Raw genomic sequence first — 13,367 nt, forward strand, 5'->3', positions numbered from 1 at the left:
TATTGCCCAGGCTGGAGTACAGTGGCGTGATCTTGGCAAACCGCAACCTCCGCCTCCTGGGTTCAAGCAATTCTCATGTCTCAACCCTCTGGCATCTTAAGAGACTTCCTATGAGTTCCTGCCTCCAAACTTTTTTTTTTTTTTTTTTTTTTGAGACGGAGTCTCGCTTTGTCGCCCAGGCTGGAGTGCAGTGGTGGATCTTTGCTCACTGCCACCTCCACCTCCCGGGTTCAAGTGATTCTCCTGCCTTAGCCCCCTGAGTAGCTGAGATTACAGGTGCCTACCACCACGCCCGCTAATTTTTGTATTTTTTAATAGAGACAGGGTTTTACAATGTTGGCCAGGCTGGTCTTGAACTCCTGACTTCAGGTGATCCAGCCACCTTGGCCTCCCAAACTGTTGGGATTACAGGCGTGAGCCACCGCACCTGGCCAGATAACATTTTTTTAGCATACTGTCTTCGTGGTGTTGTTTTAAGAGATTTGCATGTATTATTCTCACAATAGCAATATGAGACAGAAATTGTTATATCCACTTCAGAGATTAGGAAACTGAGGCACTGAGTGATTAACTAGCTTGCTTAAGGTTGCACAGCTAGCTAGTTAGAAGAGCTAATACTTGATTTAGGCAAGCTAACTCCAGAGTCCACTTTCATAACACTGTGCTGCCATTTCCCCACTATTATAGGAATCTGGAAGCTTATTTTCTGGAGAAGGTAAACTAAAAGGACTCAGCAATCATAGATATTAGGTGTGGTTAAGGCCAAGATCACCTTACTGAAAACAGGGAGATTGAGTGAAAGTCTACTAACTGAAGAGAGTCCCAGTTAGTAGGAGTTCTGAGATTGTTGGCAGCAAGTCTTCTACTTTCACTTAAGGGATTAGAGGAATATTTTCAACAGAATTTCTCCTGCCCAAGAGAAAAGACCTACAGGTAAAAATAGTTGAGAGCCCTTCAAGAAAGAGCTGAGTACCTCCTGTTTAATCATCATATAGTTAAGCCTACCACTCAATAAGCCTCTTCTGTATACACAGAGCTTCTATTTAGTCTTTTAATGCATCACACTTATGTCAAGAGATAGCCAAGTATCACCAGATATTTCAGGAAAATCTTTAATGTGAAAGATACATACTAAAACAGCCACATACACGCACACAAGCCAATAATGAGATATCTCTGCACGTGTATTAGAATGGCAAAAATCCAAAACATTGACAATACCAAATACTAGTGAGGATGTGGGACAGCAGGAACTCTCATTCATTGCTGGTGGGAATGAGAAATGGTATAGCTACTTTGACATACAGTTCGGTAGTGTTTTAACTAAGCTAAATATAATCTCGTTATAGGATCCATCAGTAGTGCTCTTTGGTATTTACCCAAATTAGTTCAAGACATTTCTACACAAAAACCTCCATAAAGATGTTAATAACAGCCTTATATTTACCAAAATTTGGAAGCAACTAAAATGTTCCTCAGAAGTGAAAGAATTTTAAAAACTGAATATTTGTACAATGGGATATCATTCAGCACTAAGTAGAAATGAGGTGCTGGAGCCTTGACTCACCCCTGTAATCCCAGCACTTTGGGAGGCTGAGGCGGACAGATCACCTCAGGTCGGGAGATTAAGACCAGCCTGACCAACTTGCAGAAACCCCGTCTCTACTAAAAATAGAAAATTAGCTGGGTGTGGTGGCGCATGCCTGTAATCCCAGCTACTCAGGAGGCTGAGGCAGGAGAATCGCTTGAACCTGGGAGGCGGAGGTTGTGGTGAGCCAAGATCAAGCCATTGCACTCCATCTTGGGCAACAAGAGCAAAACTCTGTCTCAAAAGAAAATAAAAAAAAAAGCCAGGCATGGTGGTGGGCACCTGTAATCCCAGCTAGTCAGGAGGCTGAAGCAGGAGAATAGCTTGAACCCCGGAGGTGGAGGTTGCAGTGAGCTGAGATCGTGCCATTGCACTCCAGCCTGGGCGACAAGAGCGAAACTTTGTCTCAAAAAAAAAATACCCGGCATGTTAGCTCATGCCTGTATTTCCAGCACTTTGGGAATGAGGCATCGAGCCATGAAAAGTCATGGAGGAATCTTAAACGCATATTATCAAGTGAAAGAAACCATATGATCCAGCAATTCCTCTTCTGGGTTTATACCCAAAGGAAATGGAATTGGTGCTTTGTAGAGATATCTATGCTGCCATGTTCATTGCAGCATTATTCACGATAGCCAAGATGGAGAAACAACCTAAGTGTCAGTGAGTGGATAAAAAATTGTGACGTGTATGTACAATGCAATGTTGTTCAGACTTAAAGAAGGAGATCCTGCTATTTTCAACAACATGAATAGATATGGAGAACATTATGCTAAATGAATGGAGCCAGACACAGAAGGAAAAATACTGCATGATCTCACATTCATATGGAATCTAAAAAAGTCAAATACATATGAACAGAATAGAACAGTGGTTATGTGAGGGATGGGAAGATGTTCATCAAAGGGTATAAAGTTTCAGTTATGTAGAATGAATAAGTCTACAGAGCTAATGTACAGCATGATGACTATATTTAATATTGTTTACTGAAAATTTGCCAAGAGAGTAGATTTCAGGTGCTTTTACCACAAGGAAGGAAAGAAGGGAGGAGGAAGGGTGAGAGGGAAGGAAGGGAGGGAGGAAAGAAAAGATAACTATATGAGAGGGTAGATATGTTAATTTGCTTGCCTCTAGTAATCATTTCTCTATGTATTTCAAAACATCATGTTGTACACCTTAAATGTATATAATGAAACAAAAAAAAATCTGAAAAGGCTACATACTGTATGATTCCAAGTATGTGACATTCTGGAAAAGGCAAAACTATGCAGAAAATGAGAAAGACTAGTGGTTGCCAGAGTTTAGCAGAGGGAGCATTAATAGGCAGAGCATCCTCATCTTTAGGGCAGTGAAATGAATCTGTGTGATACTATAATAGTGGACACGTGTCATGATATATTTGTCAAAACCCATAGAATATACAGCGCCAAAAGTGAACCCTATAATGTAAATTATGGACTTTGTGTGATAATGACATGTCAACGTAGGTACCTTGATTGTAACAAATGTACCACTCTGGTGCAGGATGTTGATTGTAGGGGAAGCTGTGCATATGTGGGGGGCAGGAGGTATTTGGGAACTCTGTACTTTCTGTTCAACTTTGCTGTGAACCTAAAACTGCTCCTAAAATTATTAAAGAAAACACAAATAAGGAAAGAAAGAAACTTAGAGGAAAAGAGGAAACAGACAATACAAGACCAGATGAAAACTTAAAAAGCTACATTTAATAACTTTAGAGAACTAAAAGAAGATACTGCACTCTTGAAACAAAAACAACAAATTATAAAAAGCATATATTCAGAAAACACAGAAGTCCTAGAAGTCAAAATTAGTTCAGTTGTTGGGTTGGGAAAGTTACAGAAGTTTCCTGGGGGTGGAAAAAAAGAGAAAGCTTGAAAATGGGAGAGAAAAAATAAGAAAATTAGAAGATCAGTCCAGGAAGTCCAATATGCAAATGATAGAAATTCTGCAACAAGAAAAGAGTAAAAGGGATGGTAGAAAATTATTAATAAAATAACACAAAAAAATTGGTGTAACTGAAGGAAATTAGTTTCAAGATTAAAAATTTTCCTCCTAGTGTCCAGTATAATACTTGTAAGATAATTGTTACCAAGACATACTGTGAATGATCAGAAATCCAGTTATATAGATAATATTCTAAAAGCTTACAGAGAGAAGGAACAGACAACACAAAAAAAATTCATACAAAGAATCAAGAACCACAGTAGTGAAAGTCTTCCTAGGAGCAATAGTGTAAACTAGATGTCTATAAAATAATACCTTCAAAAATCTTGGGGGAAATTATTTTAATATAGAATTCTATAACTAGCCAAACTATTGCTTAAGTGTGAAGTTTGAACAATGGCATTTTTATATATGCAAGGTCTCAAAAATTTTTATTCACGCTTACTTAGCGAATAGTAGAGTATACCCTTTACGAAAGTTAGAGAGTAACAAAGAAACAAGGAATCTGACACAGGAAAGAAGTGGAGGAAATTCCCAGGACATAACTGAGCAGCAGACCTAAGCATCATCTACAGATTGGAGTTGTGAGGTTTTTTATGTTTGGGGGAGGGGATGTTGAGATGGGATCTCACCGTGCTGCCCAGGCTGGAGTGCAGTGATGTAGTCTTGGCTCACTGCAAGCTCCACCTCCCAGGCTCAAGCAATCTTCCCACCTCAGCCTCCCGAGTAGCTGGGACTACAGGTGTGCACCACCACACCTGGCTAATTTTTGTACTTTTTGTAGAGATGGTGTTTCACCATGTTGGTCAGGCTGATCTGAAACTCCTAAGCTCCAGCGATCTGCCCGCCTCAGCCTCCCAAAGTACTGGAATTATAGGTGTGAGCCACCGCCTGGCTGGAGTTGTTCTTTTCACAAAGGCACAGTCCTCGCGCTAGGTCATGCTTGCCCTCAGGATTGTGTTCAGGATGGAAACTCTTTTCTTATTCCTCTGCATAAAGGGATTGTCTTCCTCATTTGTCAGTCTAACTCTTAATTTGTATTAACAGTGCTTGAGTAGATTAGCAGTCAGGCCAGACTATTAAAAAAGTCTAAGAATAAAATAAGGATTGAACCAATGTAGTAATAAGGTGAATAAAAGAAACAGGTTAACAAATGGTGAGGTTTGGCAGAATTACAGTTGAGAGGAGCTGATATCTGAGTAAATGTGGACAATAAAGGAGAAGGAGATGTCTAGTGTATCTCCTAGGTTTCCGGCTTGGGCCACTGGATTAATAATTAGTGTCATCAATGAAGATGGGAACACAGTAGGAGGAGGTTGTTCAAAATAAAAATGAGTTCAGTTTTGTACTTTGAAGTATATGTAGGTGGACAGGGCTTAGAACTGAAGCACAGGATAGAAATTCATTCAGTACTCTTTTTGTCTACTAATAATAAAGAGATAAATAAGAACCAGTTACTTCCCTGAAAAAGCTCATAGTCTAATAGGGGAAACAAATATATAAGCAAATAATTTATAATGTAGTATGATAAATTTAACAGTTTAAATATGTATAAGGTATAGTGACATCTCAGAAGAGAGAGTGACTTTGATATGGACAGGAGGCAGGGAAATACTGGGTAGAAGAGGGTGGTTCCCCAGCAGAGGCCCCTACCCCCCAAGCCTGGAAACTCATGGCCCTAAATGGGAACAGGCATTTCTGTTTTCATATGCAAATGTTGCCTTTTGCCTGCCATCCCCCCATCCTGTACCCATATAAACCCCAAATTCCAGGTCCACAGACAGATGAGCAGACAAACAGAGGAGCAGAAGAGAAGCACAGTAGAGGAGAGAAGAGAAGGAGTGTTTGAACATCAAGGGAGGTCGGCTGGGGACAGCTGGAGAGGCGATCAGCCATGGGACAGCCAAACTCCAGGGGAAGATCATCTTCCCACTCCATCCCCTTTCCAGCTCCCCATCCATCACACTGAGAGCCACCTCCATCACCTAATAAAATTCCCACTTTCACCGTCCTTCAAGTCTGTGTGTGACCTGATTCTTCCTGGACACAGGGCAAGAAACCAGGTACGAAGAGGGCACTGAGCTGGTTGATACTTAATCTGTGGATGGCAGAGCTAAAAGAGCACTGTAGCACACCCACTGGGGCTTCAGGAGTTGCAGCCACCTACTCCTAGATGCTGCTGTGGGGCTGGAACCCAAAGACGCTCTTCCCAGCTCCTACACCTGCCGGTCTGCAAGCTCCCCCTTCTATAAGGGGTTTGAGAGTGCAGCAGCTGAACAGAACAGAAGAGCCACACCCCTGTCGCAGGCTCTGCCCTTCGTGGGGGGTCAGGGGACTCTCACGTTTCAACTTGCCCTTAGTTGCAGGGTGAGGGTCAGTAAATGTTAATGGAGAACTAAGCTGAAAAGGAATTTGACTAGCAGACAAGGCAAGAGAGAATATTCCAGCATGTGCAAGGATACAAAGTCATATACTGCATATTGTATTCAAAGTACCAAAAATAGTTTACTGTTATTAGTAGTACATAAGGTACAAAGGAGAAAATTAAACTGGAGAGTTAGACAAGTCTCGGATCCTAAGGAATTTATAGTTTTTGCTGAAGCAGTGAGAAGCCACTGAGGTTGTTGAAAAAGAGTCAAAGTGTAGATACTGGAATTCACTGTTGGTCGCTTCCAAAGAGAATTTTGGTCCTTCCTAGTGCCCAGAACATAATCTCTTTATCTGGCAAAGAGAATGTAGTCTTCTGTCTTCCTTTTCCCAAAGAAGGTTACGATTATTTTATGAAGATTGTAATTTCTAGTAATGATAATGGAATAAAGAAGGAGTGAAATGGCCTTTGTGTGCTCCTCGTTTTTTTTTCTTTTTTAAGGCAAAAAGGTTTTAACACCCTCTGGAGCAGTGATTCTCGGTACTTTCTTTTTATAACAAACATTTTCTAAATGCTCCCTTTACTGTATGAAGTAAAATTCCCATAGGTATTATACCCTACTGCAGTGAGCTGAGTAATGCTTCCCCAAAAGGTAACCACATCCTAGTCCTTGAAACCTATAATTGTTACCTTATATGGCAAAAAAAGAACTTTGAAGATGTGACTGAGTTAAGATGTTGAGATGGAGAGATTATCCTGGTGGACTCTAACTTCAGTCACATGTATCATGGAGGGAATATCATAGACAGAGGAGATGCAGGCAATATGACCTCTGAGGCAGAGATTGGAATGACATGACCACAAAGCAAGGCATGCCAGCAGCTACCGGGGACTGCAAGAGACAAGGAATGGATTCTTTCTAGAGCCTTCAGATGTGTGGCCCTGCGGACACCTTGATTTAGACATCATGAACCTGGTTTTGGACTTCTGGACTTCAGAACTGAGAGAGAATAAATTTCTGTTGTTTTAAGCCATGAAGTTTGTGATAATTTCTTACAGCAGCCCTAGGAAACTAATATACTACTTACATAATAATAATGCCATAACAATGAAATAAAGACACAAAAAGTAAATGTTAGTGATGTGACTTTCCATTTAGGAAATGATTTTTGGCAAAGTTCCAAATAAAACAAATTATAGTCTTTTCTGCATTTACATGGTAATTGTATTTCTGGATAATTTAATGTATCTTCAAACCATTAACCATTGTTTGTAGCATCTACCATGTGCTTAACACACAGAGTATTTAATAAAAGCTGGATACATGGGTGATGAATAGATGGATGTATTAAAAGTACAAAGAGATTACATAAGTTCCAAAGTAAACATGCAAGGCAAAAATTATGTGTAGTCAATATCTTTAAAAATTCTTGGCCAGGACCGGCGGCTCACGCCTGTTATCCCAGCACTTTGGGAGGACGAGGTGGGTGGATCACGAGGTCAGGAGTTCGCGACCAGCCTGCCCAACATGGTGAAACCCTGTCTCTACTGAAAATACAAAAAATTAGCCAGGCGTGATGTTGGGCACCTGTAATCCCAGCTACCCAGGAGGCTGAGTCAGGAGAATTGCTTGAACCTGGGATGCAGAGGTTGCAGTGAGCCGAGATCGCTGCCGCTGCACTCCAGCCTGGGTGAAAAGAGCAAAAACTCCATCTCCAAGGAAAAAAAAATCCTTTACATAGCTTATCAAATATAGTGTGTTCAGTATCTATATGACATACTGGACACTGACACATACCATTTCTCAATAAAGAGCTGACAGCCTTCTCCCACCATTCCCCCACCATCGTTTGAGTATCCTATGAAGGACATGAGTTGTTTTAGGGATATAATACTATGAGATACTCTCACTGTGACAATCACAGAAGAACTAAAACTGACTGAAAGGCAATAGATACGATTCCCATTTCAAAGCTCACTATGGACATTTTCTTATGGTTTGGAATGGTAGCAAGCTGTCCAAACTATATTTTGATCTGTTTTTCTTCTTTTGATCAGGGATGATAGTTCAGTAAACCCACAGTTAAACTAAGTGGGCTGCTTATATGGGTCTATCTAAAGTGAATTAGTGTACTTGTCTCATCCTTCTTATTAATGGGTTGTTCTAAACTGTACTTGGTATTTCTCCCATGGGGCATTTGGCAATGTCTGGAGGCATTTCTGATTGTCACAGCTGGGGATTGGAGAGGGCAGGGTGAGGCAAGGTGCTATTGGCAGCTAGTGGGTAAAGGCCAGGAGTGCTGCTAAACATTCTGCAATATACAGGACAACCCCCAACAACAAATAATAATCTGGGCCCAAAAGTAGTGGCAAGGTTGAGAAACCCCGGCAACATTATGTGTGTGCTCCCCTTGTGTAGTGATTCCTTTGTAGTGTTTGCCTTGACATTAGGTTAAGTGTTCCCTTAAGCAGAAGCTGAATTTTTTGTTATTGAGTTGTAGTGAAGGATGGGTGTGAATCTCTGCAGGGTTGAACATTTTTACATTAACCTTTCCTTTTTATTTTTATCAGAAGTAATACATGGTCACGTGTGTGTACGTACTTATGCAGAACTTAGAACAGTTCCCCACCCATTCTTCCCTAGTTTTATCCTGTTTCCCAGAGTTAGCAACATTTAAAGAGTTTTGTTTTTAATTTTTTTGGTGATTGCCTCTCTACGTCTAAATAATAGCTTTTGGTTATTTATTGATTTAAGAGAATATCTATTGACTCTTCACCGCAAAAGGTTAGCAAAAGCTCAGCTACACTAATCCCTCCCCTTCTCCCTTCTAATATTCATTAGTTTATGTTCGATTGTTCTTTCACTGATTATTTTGTAACTCTAAGTAATATATAAACATTTAATTTTGTTCCATCAGCTTTAGTCAGTATCTTTTTATTTTCTGCCTTTATTATACTAGTGCTTCTGTTCTTTCTTTCACCTTCCTGATCCTATTTCCTGTAGTCTATCTGCTGTACCTTTACATTGTCAGATTGACAATATTTACTTTCTGTTTTATAATTATATTTGTTTGTTTTTATCCATTGGTTGAGGCCAAAAGTTGAAAACTATTACCATTTATAGGATATAACTGTAAATATTGTTCACTGAAGAGCTAAGTAGTGTACTGAGATCTCAGAATCATCTCTATATATGCAATATCACATCCTCTGTGCCATGTGAAAGAATGTTCCTAGTATTCTAGCATTCTGTTTTCTGTGTTGGGTGTTTTAAAATCATGCCACATTCAGTTGGCACATTGGCATTTAAACACATACTAAGAAAGATCAGAAGTGTCAAATGAAATTGCATAGTGAATATTAAAAAATGAATGACCTGCATGGACAAATAATACAGAAAAACAAAAAAGATCAGAGGAAAATGGTAGAAAACACAAGAAAGACAAGAATTTCAAAATAATAAGGGTACATTCCCAATGGCTAGCTTTCTGAGAGTTGAACTGTATTTGAATAACTCATGTCCCTCAATCCAGATCCAAAGATAATATTGCTGCTGCTGAAACTTGGGCTCTGTACTATGACCGGAGTTTATTAATTGTCCTGTTTCATTGAGGAAAAAATGCAAAGCAGAACAGAACACTGGAATAACTAGCTGGAAATATTCCACTATTTCATGGGAAGCAGCTTTCTAAACGATTCCTGTGGAGGCCAAACTCTTGCTCTTGCCAAAATATTATAGCATTAAAGTGTGCCTTGATGGTACATTAAGGAAGAAATTTTCCCCAAACTTACTTGATTAAGATTTATAGCCTTTGTGCTCCCACAAAACATAGCATTGATTTCTTTAATATAAAAAAATTCCTAAAATAAACTGCTAATGATTGCTTTCACTCATTTGTTTACTTAAGGTGGGTCATGCCAAGTACTATTTGTATGAATTCTTGTAAAAGACTGAATTAATTTTGTAATTGTCATAATTACTGTTATTCCTCTTCTGTAGGAATATGCTATTAATGTGACTGGTCATCGCCACATCTGATTTTTGTGTCTCTCGAAACATCTTTCATAAAATATTGATGGTAGGAAAGAGCTGAAAAAAAATCTATTAGTAGACCAAGCAATACTTCAATTACTAAACACCAGAGAAAATTAAAATTACAGCTTAAATAAAACCTACCAGATATTTGGTAGAGAAAATGGAACTGTATAAAAATACGGTTTTTAAAAATAAAGTTTTGCCACTTGTATTATATTCATTATAGACTATTAGAAACCCTTCCCTGCCAAAAAAGAAGAAAAAAAAGTTTGTGACGATTTGTAATTCATTTTAGTCTTTTTATGTATTTTTCTCACCTAAAATAATATTGGCTTTTTAATATTATAAATATAGTTTTCCATGGCTACATATTATTCTATCAAAAATATCTACCGTAATTTATGTAACCACTTTCTCATTGTGAGCATTTAGATTAATTTTGTTTTTGCAGTTGAAACAATACTCCCTGAGTATCTTTGCATATAATGATTTCTCTTGATTTTAGTTTTACTTAAGACAAACTCTTAGGGGTCAAATGTTTTAAATATTTTAAAGGTTCATTGTTCAAATTGCATTTCAACAGTCAATACCAGTTTACACTGTTTTCAGCATTTTAAGAAATTGCCCAAATGACAGAGTCGAATTTCCCTAGTATTGATTTGGTTTATATGCTGAGATGCTCCGGATTTTTTGTTGTTAAAAAGTGAGTATGTGGAGCTCGAACATTTGGCTGGCTATGTACACATTTTATTTAGTAAAGCCTCAATGTTAAGCAAGAAGCCGTTACTCATATTTATGTTGTCTCAGGCATGGAAAAGTGCTTCTAATTTTTGCAACATAAAAGAAGTCTGATGGCAGTGACAGAACTGAATGACTAGTTAGATATGCTGACCGGAAAGCTAGAATTAGGATTTGACCATTGTACTCAGTCTCCATTTAAGAGCCTAATGGTTTTTTCTTCTCAATTTGTAAGTTTGCTGCATTTACAGATATTTTTATAAAACTAAAAAATAATAGACCCAGAGAGCAAGTTTGAGATTACTAAAATGTATACCATTACCGTCAGAGTTGCAGTTCAAGCTGTCTTCATTAAGCTGTTAGTCTGATTACGTTTTCTTGAACAGTAAGTGTTGTGTTTTAATTTTTTTAATTAAAATAAATGTTTAATGTTTTAAATTTTAGGTAATTGAAATACCAATTCTTTTTGGAATCTTTCAATGTTATGGTTTTGGTTCACAGTAAAGGTATTTGCTTACTACGTTTAGTAAATATACTATCTATACTTCATTTTGTTGCATAAAAATAAAACTCTCCGGTTAGCCTTTTTGATGGGTTAATTACCTGGATGGCTTGCTTACTGACAGAGAAACTGATGCAAAATAGGTCATTTGAAAAGCAGGTGTTTGATATATCCCCATATGTAACACTGAAAAGCCTCCTTGCTCTAAATTTTTGGAAGAAAAGCTTTCTTAAGAAAGAATGGACCAGATGCAGTGGCTCACACCAGTAAATCCCAGCACTTTGTGAGGCCGAGGTAGGAGGATGGCTTGAGTCCAGGAGTTTGAGATCAGCCTGAGCAACATAGTGAAACCCTGCCTATACAAAAAGTAAGAAATGAAAAGTTAGCCTGCGCTTGGTGTATTTGCATGTGCCTGTGGTGCCAGCAACTCCAGGGACTGAAGCAGGAGGATTGCTTAGGCCCAGGAGTTTAAGGCTGCAGTGAGCTATGATTGTGCCAGTGCACTCCAGCTTGGGTTACAGAGCAAGACCCTGTCTCAAAAAAATAAGAATGTACATATTTAACTGTAATATAAAACGGATGCTGAAAATGAACTCTGATATTTCTTTAATCTCATACCTCAGAGTGACATATCAGACCTGCTCTGGAGACTTGGTTCATATAAATAATATGGAACCAGATTACCTTCTCAATGCCAAATTGAAGATAGTATGTACATAATTTCCAGGTTTAATATATATACCAAGGCTTTGGGATGTTAAATATAAGGAATGGTACCCATGTATAACATTATCAGTTAAGCTTAAGAATATTAAAGATTTGTTGATTAAAATAATTATTAATTTGAGATAGCTTTTACTTTAGAATATGTGATTTTAAAAAAGTGTTGGCATTTCACATAGGAAGAAAAAATTCCAGTTCTTACTTTTGTAACTTAATTTTATGTTTTAAAATATGTCTAGGCCGGGCGCGGTGGCTCAAGCCTGTAATCCCAGCTACTCGGGAGGCTGAGGCAGGAGAATGGCGTAAACCCGGGAGGCGGAGCTTGCTGTGAGCCGAGATCAGGCCACTGCACTCCAGCCTGGGCGACACAGCGAGACTCCGTCTCAAAAAAATAAAATAAAATAAAATAAAATAAAATAAAATATGTCTAAAATCCACCCCTGTAAAATTATTAGTCTTTTGTTATTAAAGCATAAAGTTTTCTACTCTTAAATCAAATTGTATATCTCAAATTAAAAGCTAAATTGCCCATGTGCATTGTTTAGCAGTATGTAAATACATTGTAGAAAAGAGCTGTATCATTCATGAAGTTTCCAAATTCTTTGATCAACTCTGATAATAAAGTTAAAATTTGTGTTCTTAATTAGTAAGTCTCCTTATTTTTTAAGCATTCCACTGATTTCTTTCTAACTTTGTGGTAATAATAGGTAAAGACTATATTTGGCTTTTAAAAAATGCTTATTTTTACGTATATAGAGGTCTTTGATTATGAAAGTGCCAAGGAGTTTTTTTGTTTATAAGTTTTCATAAGTGTTCAAAAGTTTTCAAAAAAAAAAGATTACTTCTGCTTTAAATATACAGTGGCGATTGAAAGAAACCCCATATATATCTTGAGAAGGTTTATTGGAACTGGCTTTGAGAAATGATGAGTCAAATCTTTAACTCAATAAAAGATGTGTATTGCTATACCAAGCCTTAGTATCTGCTATTCTCTTTAGTGTAAGCACTTTTCGAACTATAGGATTATACAAATAGTAGCACCACTAGTTAAAACATAAAGCTATATGATCTAAAGACACAGTTTGGTTATTTCATGAGCCATTTAATTTTCATCTTTTCTGTGACCACATTTATTAAACATGTGACATGAAAATGGAATACTCTTTTATGATGAAAAAATAAAATATATGCCCTGATAATTATGGGATAAGAGTATTATTTTTTGTGAACACATTTTCAGCATTCTAGGCACCTGGAGAAGTGAACATCTCTGAAAGTATCATACATTTATACTTTAACTTTATTTACGTATCCAGTTTTTAGAAACCATTACCAATGAAACATTTGGACAATGTGGTATGCAAGTACTGTATAGTGAGAAGCGGGGATGTTCTTGAGTAATTGTTCCATTTGAATTAATCCAGCTTAGGTAGTTGTTAGAAAACCA

At 37.9% G+C, this 13,367-nt stretch overlaps 1 protein-coding gene across 4 annotated transcripts in view; it reads left to right on the forward strand.

Moving 5' to 3' along the window:
- SLC38A6 (solute carrier family 38, member 6) overlaps nt 1-13,367 on the forward strand; it is a 96,686-nt gene that overhangs the window by 11,805 nt on the left and 71,514 nt on the right. The gene's annotated exons all lie outside the window — the stretch shown is intronic.

The sequence above is a fragment of the Colobus angolensis genome, unplaced genomic scaffold, assembly GCF_000951035.1.
Source record: "Colobus angolensis palliatus isolate OR3802 unplaced genomic scaffold, Cang.pa_1.0 Scaffold57, whole genome shotgun sequence".
Classification (NCBI taxonomy): Eukaryota; Metazoa; Chordata; class Mammalia; order Primates; family Cercopithecidae; genus Colobus; species Colobus angolensis.